Source organism: Glycine soja, chromosome 1 (assembly GCF_004193775.1).
Source record: "Glycine soja cultivar W05 chromosome 1, ASM419377v2, whole genome shotgun sequence".
Lineage (NCBI taxonomy): Eukaryota > Viridiplantae > Streptophyta > Magnoliopsida > Fabales > Fabaceae > Glycine > Glycine soja.
This window is the reverse complement of record NC_041002.1, coordinates 21,498,541-21,514,578: the sequence shown is the minus strand read 5'-3', so window position 1 is coordinate 21,514,578 and position 16,038 is coordinate 21,498,541. Positions and strand designations below refer to the sequence as shown.

General features: G+C 31.4%; 1 long non-coding RNA gene across 1 annotated transcript; it reads right to left on the bottom strand.

The window, feature by feature from the left end:
• Nucleotides 1–8,097: 8,097 nt before the first annotated feature.
• On the bottom strand, nucleotides 8,098–14,974 carry LOC114404855. The gene is made up of 5 exons (XR_003665151.1): nucleotides 14,795–14,974; nucleotides 13,966–14,032; nucleotides 13,713–13,793; nucleotides 12,312–12,395; nucleotides 8,098–8,521 (listed from the first exon to the last, which is right to left on the bottom strand). It is a non-coding gene; the product is annotated as an uncharacterized LOC114404855 (long non-coding RNA).
• Between the last annotated feature and the right edge of the window lie 1,064 nt (nucleotides 14,975–16,038).

The window sequence follows — 16,038 nt, the reverse complement described above, 5'->3', positions numbered from 1 at the left end:
CTCATTAACAAAGTGTTGCGATGTTTAAGCAGGCAATGGCAACCAAAAGTGACAGTAATTACAGAATGGAGAGATCTCGCTAACATGTCTCTTGCAACTCTTTTTGGAAAGCTTTAGGAACATGAAATGGAACTTATGAGACTCCATCAACATCAAGAGAATGACAAAAAGAATAAAGAAATTGCACTCAGAGCCTCATCATCTTCTATTCAAGGAGAAAGTGACAAAGAGGACTTGAATGAAATAGAAGAAGATGATGATTTCAGATTTTTTGTGAAGAGATTCAATAAATTTCTGAGAAACAAAGGAAATCAAAGGAGATAAAATATCAATCCAAAGAATAAAAGAGAAGATTCATCCTTAGCCCCAAAATGCTAAGAAAGCGATCAACCTGGGCACTTGAGATTTGATTGTCCTATCTTTTAAAGAAGATTGGAAAAATCCGACAAGAGAAATTTCAAAGAAAAGAAAGCATACATCAATTAGGAAGATAATGACATGGATTCCTCAAGTGATTCAGAAAATGAAATCATAAATCTGGGCCTCATGGCCAAAGACTATGAAAGTGGAGAAGAGGTAATGTCTTCTAACTATGACTTATCTATTTCTTTTTTATGAACTCCAAGATGCATTCAATGACTTGCATAAAGAATCTGTCAAACTTGCCAAATTAGTTTCATATTCTAAGAAAACTATTTCAAATTTAGAAAAGGAAATTATGAAATTAAATGTAGAGTTAGAAAATCTTAAATCTGAAGTTAAAATTTTAAAATCAGTAGATAAAAAAAACCAATCTTCTACAAAATGCTTAGTACAAGAAAACAATAAAGCATCTCATTCATGTGAATGTTGTGATAAATTCAAAGAAGAAATTGAAGATTTAAAAAATGCTCTTACCAAATTTACTCTTGGTAAAAATAATTTAGATATTATATTAGGCAAACAAAGATGTGTTTTTCATAAGGCTAGATTAGGATATAATCCTGAATATCAACAAAAGATGCATAAAAATTTCTTTGCCTCCACTCAAAAGGCTAGTTCTCCCTTGTTAACATGCTTTTATTGTGGTAAGAAAGATCATAGTGCATCAACATGTTATATTAAAAAGAATGGTAGTAACATTGGAAAAATGGTATGGGTTCCAAAAGGATCTTTAGTCAAAACAAACATTCAAGGACCCAAGAAAACTTGGGTACCAAAATCAAAATATGATTATATGAATGATGGACTCCTTGAAGTAAAGTTGATACATTGATAGCGGTTGCTCCAAACACATGGCGGGAGATGCATAAGAGTATTCTTATTTCTCCCAAAAATAATGAACATGGGACCTATGGAGACAACAACAAAGGTAAAATTGTTGGAGTTGGAAAAATAGGTATGAATTCCTCTACCTCCATAGAAAATGTTTTACTTATTGATGGTCTTAAACATAGTTTATTAAGTGTTCATCAATTATGTGATAAAGGTCTTTTGATATCATTTGATTCTCATATATTCCAACAAGTGGTAACATTTTCTTTTGGGCCAAGAAATGATACTTTGAACGGTATGGCATGCTCTACTCTATTAATTCATTATAAATTGCTGAATGTTTTTCTTCTCTCTGCTCATGATTTGTTTTTGATGTTAACAAAGGGGCAGAGATAGATAAAAGATAAGATAGTAAGGGGAATTATCTATTTTTATTGAGCTAGTTTTTTATATATGAAATCTATGAAATCTTCATCAAAAAGGGGGAGAATGTGAATCATGCAGGTTTCAGGTTTTGATGATGCCGAAAAGAATTCACTTGACAATGATTGTTATCATCAAAAAGGGGAAGAATGTGAATCATGCAGCTTTTGATGATGCCGAAAAGAATTCACTTGATGATGATTGTCATCATCAAAAAGGCAGGGGATGTGAATGTATAAGTGCATGGTTTTGATGATGCCAAAGAATAATCAAACAAGGTTGCTTTCAAGATTAATTCAAAATACATTCAAAGGTTAACCATTGCTTCAAGATTAATTCAAGATCAAGCAAACAAGATCAAGAAAAAGATAAGGCTCAAACAATCTCATTGGTTAATCAAGCTTTTTCCTCAAAACACATTGTTTCCAGCATCCAAGGCTCTGGTAATCAAATACCAGGCAGTGTAATTGATTACCAGAAGACAATTTTAAAAATCAGCTTTTAGAAGGGTCTTGAAATTTGAATTTAAAAGTTGTAATTGATTTCCATTGATGTGTAATCGATTACCAGCAACGGAACTCCTAAAATTCAATTTTAAAAGTCATGACCCTTCAAAACATAATTGTGTAGTCGATTACCATAAACCTATAATCGATTACCGGTGAAGAATTTCAGAAAAAGGTTTTTGAAAAAACACATCTCTTCAAACCATTTTCAAAAGGCACGATGGGCCTATATATATGTATGTCTGACTTCGAAAAGCAAGAGAGAGATATTCTAAGAGAACTTAATTGTCAAATGCTCTCTCAACAACTCTTGGGAAAACACTTGCAAATCTATTGAGAATTCATCCAAGAACTTCAAATTGTATTATCATCTCTAAAAGAGAGAAATTCCTCAAGGAACTTCAATTTGTATCATCCATTCTAAAGGAGAGAAATCTTTATGTTCATCTCAGAAAGTCAGTTGTAATCAAGAGACTGATTATCTCTTGGATTGTGAGAATTGTAATCAAGAGATGGGTTGTCTTTTTGGAGAATCTTTGAACACAAGGGTGAGGGATCCCAAGGTGTATTCAAAGTTTGTAAAGAATTTACAAAGATAGTGGAAAATCTCAAGTAGGTTGCTTGAGGACTGGACGTTGGCATGGGAAGTGGCCGAACCAGTATAAATCGAGTTTTCATTTCTCTTTTCCCTTATCTCATTTATGTTATTGCAATCAATTTTGTCTTGCATGTGTAAAGAAAATTATTAAATGGATTGTTGCTTCTTCTTATACATTCTGATTCTATCATTTTGAAGGGGGTTAAAAGTATGTTAGTGGGAAATTTTGAAATTTAATTCAACCCCCCCCCCCCTCTTAAGTTATTGAGGCCACTTTTTCAATAGCAGAGACTCCTGAAAAAAATAGTCATTGTCTCAAATAACAATGTAATCAATTAAGGTGCTACCGTAATCAATTAAACTGATACGAGACTTCACTCTACAAGCTACAGACAACTTGTGGTAATTGATTACAGCAACTTTGTAATCGATTAAAAAAGAGATTTTTTGCCTCTAAAGAAATTTTTCTAACTTATAAAATTTTCTTCACTTCAACCATGATGATGCATGATGCAACCTCTTGAGATTTCCTTTCCTTGTAAAAATCCTTTACAAGCAAAGAGCCACAAAGGATGTACCCTCCCTTGTTCTCTTTGAACAACCAAGTAGATGTACCCTTTACTTGAAGCGAACCACAAAGGATGTACCCTCCCTTGTGTTCACTATTACAACCAAGAAGCTACCCGCTTCTTACACAGAATTCTCAGACAGTTAGTTCTTTGAATTCAGTGTTTGGGCAAAGAATTCTCAGACGGTTAGTTCTTTGAATTCTTTATTTGGGGAATCAAAAGAATTCTCAGACGGTTAGTTCTTTGAATTCTATTGGCAAGAGGGAGAATGAAAGAAAAAGAAGAGAAAAACAGAAGGATAGCACAGTTTTTGTTTTGGCAGAATTTTCCTTTCTTCAAGGAAAGATTGAAAAAAAACTTAGAATGAATTTGGCAAAGTTTTTGCAAGAGAAAAGCAGTGGAAAGTTCTGTGTAATCAGATGTGTTTTTCTGTGTTATTGTATATTTAAAATGCGTGCCAAGGTCTTATATTTATAGAACCTTGATACCTTTTGAGAAAACCATGTTAAGAGCTATAACTCTTAACATTTTCTTCAAAAACATTCATTGGTAATCGATTACCATAATGGTGTAATCGATTACCATCATGGTAGCTTTGCTTCCACATGCAAAATAGATATGAAATGTACTAAGATGCATCAGTCAAGTTGATAACCAATACAAATGCCACGCAAAAGATTTGCGCATGTAAAAGCCAAAACTTCTTCTAAAACATCTTCAAGCTTTTCCTTGAGCCTCAAGCTTTAGCCTTAGGTTGTTCCATGTTGTTGCTCCCCATATCTCTAAGACAAGAGATTGTGCTTAAGTCCATTAACATATAGAACATTTTTTATTTGAATCTTTTGCAGACTTCCAATGTTTCCTTCTCCAACAATTATTCCCTTATTTTTGTCTCCAAAAGTGACAAATCTTCTTCCTTTGACACAAAGTCAGTAAGTCTGGACTTGTCACCTGTCATGTGCCTAGAGCAGTCACTATCCAAGTACCATAGTAAGTCTCTTGCTTTTAGGCACACCTACAAGACAAAATCAATTAGAAAAAGGTGGTACACAATTGAGGTTGGGTCAAATGGGATTAATTTCCACAATTAAATCTTTAGGAATCCAAACACATTTACCTCTAAGAACTTCAAATCTCCTAACATAGCATTTATAAGATGCGTGTCCTCTTTTCATGCAATAATAACAAGTCTTTGCTTTAGGCTTAGAATGCACTATGTTTTTCTTTTTGGAGATTTTGTTTGGGTTCACCTTTTTGGAGGATACAAACTTGGTTTTCTTAGTAAAGGTAGTTTGCTTGTTATACCCCAAACCAGTCTTGTTGGTAGTATGCTTTTGCACACTGAGCAAGTGACTAAGATCACTTTTCCTTTGTTCATTTTTCTAAATAAAATTTTAAGATAGGAAAGCTCAGTTTGAAACTTCATATATTTTTCATAGTGATCCTTTTTTAACTTTTCAAACTCAATTTGCAAAGATTTGTAATTATCAATATTAAGAGAAGTAAAAGCACAAACACAACCAGTGACTTTATAGCTTGAAACAAGTTTTTCATTTTCTTGTCTCAATTTATCCAACTCACTTTGTGTTGAAGCCAATTTAGTGATATGGAATTTTAGACCACTTCTTAGCTTATTGTTCAAAACAACAAGCCTTTGCGCTTCTTCATGCATTTCATTAAATGCTTCCAAAACTTCTTCAAACTCAAAATTTACATCAATTTCTTCAATGGTTGAGGAGTCATCCATTGAATCTTTCATCAAGCACACATTTGCAACTTCTTCTTCACTAGAAGAGTTAGAGGATGTGGATGCATTGTCTTCCCAAGATATGTAGGCCTTTTTCTATTTTTTATCCTTCTTTCCTTTCCTTTCAACAAGTTGTTTTCTAAGGTAGATAGGTCATTTAGATTTGATGTGACCTTGCTTCCCACATTCAATTCACGTGAAGGTATTGTTGTTACTTTCTATCTTCTTTGAAGGTTTAGAGAATTTTTTGTCTTTGGATCTTTTCAGAATTTTTCCAAACTTCTTCACCATTAAGCTTAAATTCTCTGCATCTTCATCATCACTAGATATTTCTTTACAATCTTCCTTTGAAGAACTAACTTTGAGTGCAATTCCTTTTCTTTTCTTTTTTGTTTCCTCTGCATGAGATTGTTGAATCAACTCATGTTCATATGCAAGCAATTTTTTGAAGAGAACTTCCGTCGACATTGATGGTAAGTCCTTGGATTCCTTGATTGTTGTGATCTTTGGTTCCTAAGTTCTTGTAAGACAGTTGAGTATTTTGATGTTTATCTCATCATCTTCAAATGTTTTTCCAAGACCAATAGGGTGAATCTTGTTTGAAGTTCTAAAATGGTTTCTCCATTCTTCATTCGGAAAACTTCATATTCGGATACAAGAGTGTGCTTTCTTGCTCTTCTTACATCCATAATGCCTTTATGAGTGACTTCAAGCATTTTCCATATTTCCTTTGCACTTTTACGAAAAAATTCATTAGAAGATAAACTAGAAGTTAAAGTGTTTGTAGATTTTTTATCATCTTGCACTTTTCTTTTCTAATGATCTTTAATCTCATCCCATTCTTTAGGCACCAATTCACCATTCACTTCTTGAGTTGGTATAAAAGATCCTTTAACAATAGCATTCCATGCATCAAGATCAATTAACTGAATAAAGATTTTCAATCTTTTTTGCAAAAACAAAAAATGTTCTCCCTCAAACAATGAAGGTCGGTTGAGAGATGTACCCTCTTTGAAAGTGAGTTATTTAGAGCCCATTTTAGAAAAACTATGATATTGAGCAACTTTCAAGATGAAGCTCTGATACCAATTGAAAAAAGATTATGGAACTAATAAACAAAGGGAGAAGGTGAATTGGCTCTAAATCAAATAAAAAAAGCAGAGTTTTGAATAAACTTTCTTTTCCAAGGATCATATCACAAATTTTTGTTAAAACCAATATTTAATCAATCACCCTTAACACAAAATCTTTTTGTTAAATTTTATATTCAAAAAGATATTTTCTTTAAACTTCAACAAATTGATCTAGAATACAATGAGAAAGAAAGATAAGATCAAGAGAAGATGTACACCAATTTTTATACTGATTCACTCTCTATCTCTAGAGAAGCTACTTCAGTTATCTAATCCAAATCAAATTAGATTTTCACTATGCATATAGAATTCTTACAAACAATCAGTCTCGATTCCTACCCCAGAAAAAGAGACTAAGGTACCCAACCCTAGGGTCCTTTGTGAATAAGAGCCTAAGAGAAACCTACCCTTAGCCCAAACTAGAAAAACCTATTCTAGCATGCCTTTAGAAATTCATGCATATGCTAACATGTAAATCACACAAAAAAATTGAGTCAAAGAGAGACTTAATCTGACCAATCATACACAAGAACTTTTGCTTGAGTGAATGAGTCTCTTCTTGATCTCACAAGTAATTCACGACTCACTTTTTATCATTAAAGCTTAAAAAAAGAAGTCTAGAAGTTGTGAGTTGTACACTTATTCTAAGCACTTTTTCTTCTCTCTTTTTTCTTCTTTTTAAAAGTGAGAATACAAGGTGATTATTTATAGAGAAAAATAGTTATAGCCACCTGTAATCGATTAAATATCTAATGTAATCTATTATTTTAAAGAAGTAATGGTTTATATTATCATTTCAATCGATTAAAGTGTTCTTCCCAACATCTAGAAAACTTTCAAGAACAACGTAATCAATTAGATTCTTGATGTAATTGATTAAAGTATTATTGATCACTGATGGGAACACCTTTAAGAATGAAGTAATCGATTACGATCACCTGGTAATCGATTAAAGTAGAGACTCATAAAAACCAGACATGGTCTCAACTAAACTATGTAATCGATTATGGTTAATTGGTAATCAAGTAAACTAAAACTAGAATCTCTCTACAAGCTACAAACACTTGTGTAATTGATTACGATCAACCTTGTAATCGATTAAAACAGAGAGTTTTATGCACTGAAGAAGTTTCTAACTTTAGAAACAATCTTACCACCTCTACATGATGATACATGATGTGCATATGAAAAGATAGAGACTAAGATGGAACAATCAATACAAATGCAACTCAAAGAGTTGAGCATGTAAAAAGACAAAAAAATTTCAAGCTCCAAAGCTTAATCTTCATGTTGCTCCCCCTATATCTAACATAGAGCCTTCCCCCAAAAATTTTTTGTTACCTCATAGCTAGAAAAGACGCAATGTGGCAGCTTGGGTGGAGAGAGAAAGGGGACAACAATATAGTTTCTTTTTTGTGAAAATGAATATCTTTGTCACCACTACTTGTATGAATATGGTTTGGCAAAGAATGCTTCTTTTATGTCCCTACTTGGTACACATCATTTGAAATTCAAATGTTAGAAACAATTTGAAAAGAAAGGGAATAAAAGAATGATACTTTTCAAGCACGAAATCAACCTCACAGTGTGTACACTTGTTATGTGCAAGCATTGGACAATAAGTAACTTTAGATATAAACATTTGTGTAAGTTATTTATATCCATTCGGATGTTTAAAGGAACACAACATATGGCATGCTAGTTTTCACAAATGTATGAATGCTTTTTTGGTTACAACGATTTGGAAGCTGGTTGGTTCTTTCATAAAAACAAGTTCCAAATTGTATTGGAGGTTTGGACATAATGTTATAATAAAGCTTAAGGATAGGATTTCAATACCAAACTTAAATTGGGTATGTAGTTCCTGTAAAAAAATCAATGAAATTCATTAATCCGTCAAGATTTTAATACATTTGCTATCATGAAAACAATGAGATATTTTAGGGGTCAGACATCATCCAATGTCTTTAGTTCTAACATTTCTCCTTTTGCAAACCGTTGTAAATATCTTTGAGTCTCATTTTGTTGTTACTAGTTGCCTTGTTTGTATAAGACTTGCGGTTGGTGGCTAGTTGTCTTATCTCCAAGATACTTTGTATATTCTGAAGAGCTTGCCACTTTAGATGACAGTGCCTCAATACACTTCTACATGGTGCTTTCATCATAGCTTCTGATGTGTGCTTTCTAAACTCTGTAGACACATCTATCTGTATTATTCTCTCTAGAATGCATCTTCTGCTGATCCTTAATTCATGTGTAGCTATTGATATCTACCATTTAACTTAAGTAACCTGCATAATTATGCTTCTAGTCATATGCAGCTTCAAGATTCAATTGTAAATGTATAATTTTCTTCAATATTGACATACAGTCCTAATATGCATATTATATATTATCCTCTTATTAATTTTGAATGGTTTAACATAACTTCTTATATTTTTTCATTCTATCATTTTTAGTTAGCTTAAATATAGCATTGCATGGTATTTCACTTAAGGCATGATCAACATCAAAAACTTAATAGTCAAAGAATTAAATTGGAATGTCAGGCTAAATTTCTTGATTTTTGAAAATTCAGGGACTAAACGTGTCTATTTTCTAATAGGGTCACAATTGTGGATTGAAAAAAATAGGGAGACCAAATTTTATTTTAGCCTTTTTATTTTCAACTACATGAATTTCAATATTTTCATAAAAATATATCAATAATTTAATATAATAAAATATCACAATATAAATTATTTGTGAAAAATATATAATTTAGGATTAAATCCACTTTTGGTCCCTATAATTATAGTGTTTTACATGTTTATAAAATTTAGCAATTTTGGTCCACTATTAATAAGGGTGGGTATATGGACCAAGATCCATGGAACGACGCGTTAAGCCCACAGACCTTGTGAATAACAGACCTTTTTTTTAATCTGCATAGTTATATCGAGTTTGTGAGTCCTACTCGTTAAGCTTGTGGACATAGCGGGCTTAATACATGTTAGTCACTTTATACGACTAACTTTTGTATAAAAATCATTTTCCAAAGCTTGTATAGTTCCCCAATTTATGGTTATTTTGGAGTAAATTTTGTAAATAAATCTTGTTTTATGGTTAGTGTTGTCTCTAGAACGTTTCCATTGGATTTAATGATGAAATCTGTGCATTTTCAGGTGAAAAAGAGGGTAAGTTTTGAATTGCAAAAAGTAGCAGTTGGACTAAGCTCAGCAATTAGGCTAAGCGCTTATCCATCGCTAAGCGCAGCTTCAACGCACTTAGCGCAAAAGAGAATTTGGCAGAGCATCAACATCAAAACCGCGCGTTAAGCGTAGAAGGTGCCATCAGCCAGGCTCAGCGCAAGACTGGCGCTAAGCCCAATTCCACTTACTTGAGCTAAGCGCGAGGGTGGCGCTAAGCACAAGGTCGCGAATTTTGAGCCTATTTAAAGCTTGTTTTGTGCAAAATTAGGGTTCACACCTTTTTGAGACTTGGCACAGAATTTTCAGAGGCACTGGTGCACATCATTCCACAGTGCCTATTTTGGGAAAAAAGCCCTAGAAGCAGCAAAGAGGAACAACTTGTGCATTGAAGCCTAGGTTTTGTCATTTGAGAGAGATTATTGAGTAGAGAGTGAGTGTGAGATGCTGAGAAGAGGAGGAGGAATCCCCCTTCTTGTGTAAGAAACTATCATTCTCTGCTTTTAATCTCATTTATTGTTAGGGTTTCTTTCTAATGGCTGGCTAAACACCCTAGTTGGGGATTTCTAATGAACAGCTGATGTAAATACGTAATATCTAATTGATTGTGTTTTTTGTGTTCAATGCTTCATTCAATGCTTAATGTTTGTATGCTTTTGGTTTGATCACCCAATTGTGTGCAAAGTTAGGTGATTTTAGCATTGAGAAATGTACTGTTGCCTTAGAACTTGATTGAAGCAGGATCGAAACTTAGTCTTAAATGAGGGATCTCTGGATTAAGTTTTGGTTTTAATTATGCTATTACAATAATGCTGTTTAGTTTAGGCCTAGTCTTAAATGAGGGATCTGCGGACAAAGCTTAGGCTAAATTAGGCTAAACTTTCGTAAGCTACTTGAGCTGAGTCTAGTCTTAAATGAGGGATCTGCGGACGAAACTCAGTTTAAGTTAGTCTAAACCTAAGAGGGCTGTCTAAATCGAGCCTAGTCCAACAAAAGGGATCTAAGGACAAATTATATTTCTATGCATCAACTTGTTTGTTAGAAAGACCCAACATTTCTACCTACTGCTATCATTTTATTTACCTTGCATTTTATAGTTTTTAGCATAGAAGTTTAGTTTAAATTCTATTTGAAATTACCACTCATACATGTTCTCTCAACAATGCTTCAATTCTGAACTTAATTCAGGCTAACATTAGTTCCCTGTGTTCGATATTCGGATTCATCCATTTTAAATACTTGACGATCCGGTGTGCTTTCCGGTAAACCCCCATTGAAATTTCCTTGAGACATATATGAACAAAAAGTAACTGCATTGGGGAGTCAACAATACACAGACTCACAGACTACCCATTTAACCTGCCTAAGTCCAATGTGCAAGAATTATTAATTTGTTATGTTAAGATTTTGATGTTTAGTTTAGGTTTTTATTTTTAATTTGTTATCTTTAAAATGTGGGTATATTTTAGTGTGATGAATTTTAGCTTTAAAAATGACATAATTTTTTTCTTCTAATTTTATACATTTTCCACCTTTTAAAATATTTTTATCAAAAATTGAAATTAATTTTTGGGACTGTGGGCTTTTGCGGGCTGGATACAGACCTTGAAACAAAATCCATTTATTTTGTGCATTTGGTTTATCCCATCTGTTTAAAACATGGGCTTCACGAGCCTTAAATGGGTCAGACCAGTCCGTATGCCCATCCCTAACTATTAGCCAACTGTCAAATTTTTGGTAGAAATGGATGATATGATGATGTGATATTGACATTGTGACATGGTAAATGACATGACGGTCTGATAAGTATGCTAACATGGAATTGATAGAGGTGGAAATAGGCTAGGTCATGCTAGGTTTTGCTAGGCCTAAGCCTAACCTTAGTTAAAAGTATATGACCCAAATTTGACCTATTTACATGTCAAAGCCCTTTTTTTAAAAGCTTGGCCTAGAATATAAGCTTGTTTAAGGTCCTATCTTGTGATAATTTAACACCAACATGTTAGGTTTTATAAGTATCAAATTTATCTTCTTTATACAAGATAAACATATTTCAAAGGTTTAATATAACACTCGTGATAATTTATTTAAGAATATATTTTGTAAATAAGAAAAAAAATTATATTTAATTAAAGTTAATTACAAGATTTAGCTTAACTTTTTATGTAGATCAACATGTTTAACATTTGAAAAGAGAAAACAAATATAAGATTTAGTACAATATAATGAATTTAGTATAATAATAATCATCATCATCATCATCATCATTATTATTATTATTATTATTATTATTATTATTATTATTATTATTATTATTTATGTTTTTTAAATAGGTTTGTCTATTAAGCCTAAAAGACTTCCGAATGGCCTAGGGTCTGATCTTTTTAACAAAAAGATATGATACACATACAACAAGTTGTACAACAATTTATACAATATCATATATTTTCCCTTTTATCTCTTTCTCTCTTAGTTGTATATTTTGTTGTACAAAGTATTGTACAAGTATCATTTCTCTTTAACAAACCTACTTTTTTTTTTTACCTAAACAAAGACTATGTTCAGCAAAACTAACTAAAAAACTATCTCGAAGCTGAAATGTTAGCTTATTAAATTACAAGTGTTTGGTAAAACTAGATGTTGAAGTAGCTGGAAACTGTAAAATGATATATAAATAATAAAATCATGATTTATTTAAAAAAGATAACTAGCAAGTTGGATAAATATATCGAGGATAAAAATGAAAAAAATATAAAAAGTTAGAAGCTAGAAACTAGCGTATTAAAAAAATGTTACTTCAAGTAGCATTTTAAAAGATGCTAGAAGCTACCAAAAAAAGTTTGTTTACCAAATAGTCAAAAAAAATCAACTAGTAAAAAAAGTTAAAAACTACCTGAAATATTGTGCCGAACATAACCAATGTAGGCTTTGTCACGTGGGTAGCAAATGACATGTAGAATCATGATACTCCTTCTCACTAAATTATAATTATATAAACATTAATTATTAGATAATTCTAATTAATAATATAATTATTTATTATAATCAAAATTAATTAATAACACTAATATATATTTTTATTTTAATTAAGGTAATTATTCTAATTGTAAAAACCAATCATGATTAGCATATTCTAACTCATAATAATTATGCCAACATATAATATAATAAATAATTATATTTTCTAATTTGAATTAATTAATAACACAAATATATTTTGATTCTCATTTAAATTTAAATTTCATTAACACTAATACACTTTTTTTATAATTAAGGTAACTGATAAAAACAAAATTAAATGTTATCTTAAATACTAACATAATAATAATAATAATAATAATAATAATACAAAAAATATAAATTATAAAATTAATTTTAAAGATCCTGGTCTAATTTATTTTCTAGAATGTATGGCATGGGCCTATTGTTCGGCCTGATATAAGCTAGGACATAGGTCCCTATCAACACTACTGGAAAAAAGCGATTCTATGACGGTCAAATAGGGGATACAACGACGTTTTTCGAACGTCGTTGAATTTGACGTCGTCAAAGCTTAAAAATTTCAACGACGGGTCCCAAAACACCGTCTTCAAAAGTGAGCAACTTTCAAAGACGGTGCTTACCTCAGCAACCGTCTTTGAAAGTAGGCATTATAAGACGTTGCTGATGTAAGCACCGTCTTTGAATGCCTACTTTCAAAGTCGGTGTTGATGTAAGCACCGTCTTTGAATTGAAGATATGCACCATATCTACAGCCATATATATGTCCCCAAATGTAATAGTTTCAGAAACATTGATTATCAATAAACAAGAAGTATTAAAATGTAGTCATATTGGTCCATAAAAAATGTACTGCATTAATAATTAATAATTAATAAAAGATTAAAAATACAGTTTTAAAAAAATCATGAGATTATTTGTTAGACTTTTTGGTGATTTCGTTATTAGTCACCAATTAAATGTTGTTATTTAAATACATGAACTAAAAGTAATGACATTTCTAATTAGTTTCAGTCAAAATTTAGATTAAAAAATAAAAAGCATGAATAAATAAAAAATAAGAACAAAAAGATAGTAACTTCTTTAAATTAAATATCTTTCTTAATTAATTTATATGAGAATTAGTTTTTTTTTCAGGTCATGTGTGGATTAGTTAAATAGTTCATATATTATGTGTTATAAATAGTATAAAAATAATAAAATATTAATTACAAGCATGTAATTAGTAGTTGGCATCAGTCTCACAATTACAAGTTACAAGCATGTATAAATACTAAAAGAAACATTGTATTACCTTTAAGTTATCATCTTCTTCAATACTCTCTTCCAACACAGCCAGTCCACCAAAGGCAATCATCAAACATCTCAAGCAGAACTAAATAAAAAAGACAAGCAAAGATCAATTTACAACCAGCTAAAATGCTATGTGTCATTCAAATTAAAGAAGCTCAACCAATCCCTGCACAAACCATATGTTTCAAATCCTTCCATATCTACTAATTACTCTATATAACTGTTATAAATTATCCTAAAATGCAAAGGCCTACCTTCTCGATAAGGACCCTATTCATGTTTGCGCAAATGGTGTGGAGCATCAAGGGGTGGCAACAGGCCCTGCAAACAAAGAAAAAGAGGAATACAAACAACTAAATCTTTTGCATAATTATAAGAAAAGAAAAGAAAAAGAAATGACAAAAAAATTTAAAATAAATCAAATTTCTCGCATAAATAAAATCTGAGTCAACACAAACTGGACTTAAAATCCAAATTATTAAAGAAAACTTACTTTGATGAAGTTCCATTCACAAAAGTCATGGCATAATCTGGAACCTCTGACGTGAGTGAAATCATATTATAAAGACAAGTATAAAATATTTTAAAAAAATTTTAATTATTATAATAATTATTTTAAAAAACATATTGAAAAAAATATTTAAATCAGCAAAATTTGCCTCGACTTGAAGCAAATGGAAGTTGGAACTTATAGGCAAAGGCAATACGTGTGACTTGAAGCCTCGACGGACAAATTCTTCTTTAATCTTTCCCTTGCAATTACTGTCGCAGTGTTAATATTTAAATCAGCAAAATTTGCCTTGTGTCTGAATATAATAAAACTATGAATTATCCAAAACAAAAAAACATGAGAATCAAAATTGAACTTTAAAATATCCAATTATTATAGAATAAAAAGAATTCCTCCATTGAAATATAAATGAAAACAAAGTCTGCATCCCATTTCAAAAATCCATAGAAATATACCTGTCTACTGTCTTTAAAATAACACAACACCTAGTTCTGAAATAGAACTATAATGCCTACTTCCAAGGATTAGCAACAGCTTTGAAATATTTTGAGGAGAAGAAACCACAAGTTCACCTTTTTTCGTTGATGTTGCTGTATTCTCAGGCAACAGCAACTACAATTCTACAAATTAAGGCACCAATATGAAACGGAAGAAAGTCAGAAAGGTAAGTTTCAATTTTGTCATATTAAAAACAAGTCAAGGACATTTTCCCCACCTACCCCAGGTCCTTGAACAAACCACTTATTTTAGTTATTATTAATAACATATTCATCTTTGGGAAAATTGATAATAATTCTGAATTTGAGAAGATTAAAATTATAACTACCTAAAATAATTTGCCTTAAAAAACTAGATTTTGTATAAAAAATCATACAACATCAGCATAAAAAAAAATTAAAGTTTGTTCAAATTGTTATTCATAATTTTCAAATTGTTAGTTGTGAACAAATTTAAGTTTGTTCTCGTGCTTCCATTATCATCAACCATGTGGTTATGAATTACAAAGTCATGGCACTTCCAGTATGAAGATACAAACCAAATAACGACAGTGTAAACCACTAACTGGCATGACATGAATAGAACATTAGTAACATAAAGTGGTGAAGCCAATACCTTTGCTCTTGTTAGAAAACAGCAAGTCCAGAATAAGATAATAATATCAATATACCTTAGGTGCTCTAAAGTGAGTACAAAACCAGACTCAAAGCAATGCTTAAAATATAGACTAATTATTTATGTGAAAACAAATTCTTGATACGATAGAAACAAGCAATGTTTAAATAAGACAATTAAAAATGAAAAAAAATTAAGAATGAAGCAAAAGGGAGAAAAATACATGTTAAGGGTATATTAATTGGAGAAGAAACTAGAAAGGTCAGAATAGAACACAAAGCTCTGAGAAAATTCGTATATTGAATATATCATCAAAATTTACTCTTTGGGTATTCGTATATTCCATGCATTCAAGTATTCTGTTTAAGGACTGTACTAGAAAAAAAAATACTGCTAAATTAATTGTTTCTTGCAAAATAGATGGATTTTTGGTAGGGAGAACTGCACCGAAGGGGTGTTGAAGCAATTAATAGATAGTGTTTTCGGAAGCCATAGCCAAAAAATGAGTTTTCTTTTGTGTATTTTTTCTCTTTGTTCAGTAAAAAATTATTATTGAAATTGCAGAGGATTAACAGACAAAAACCTATTCGACTTCCTCTTCACGGTTCGAATCCGAATTCGAGCAATTTTTAATACATACAATAATTTTAAAAAAAAATGCCTTGGGACCTCATATTTTTATTCATCCATGTTCCATGAAGTA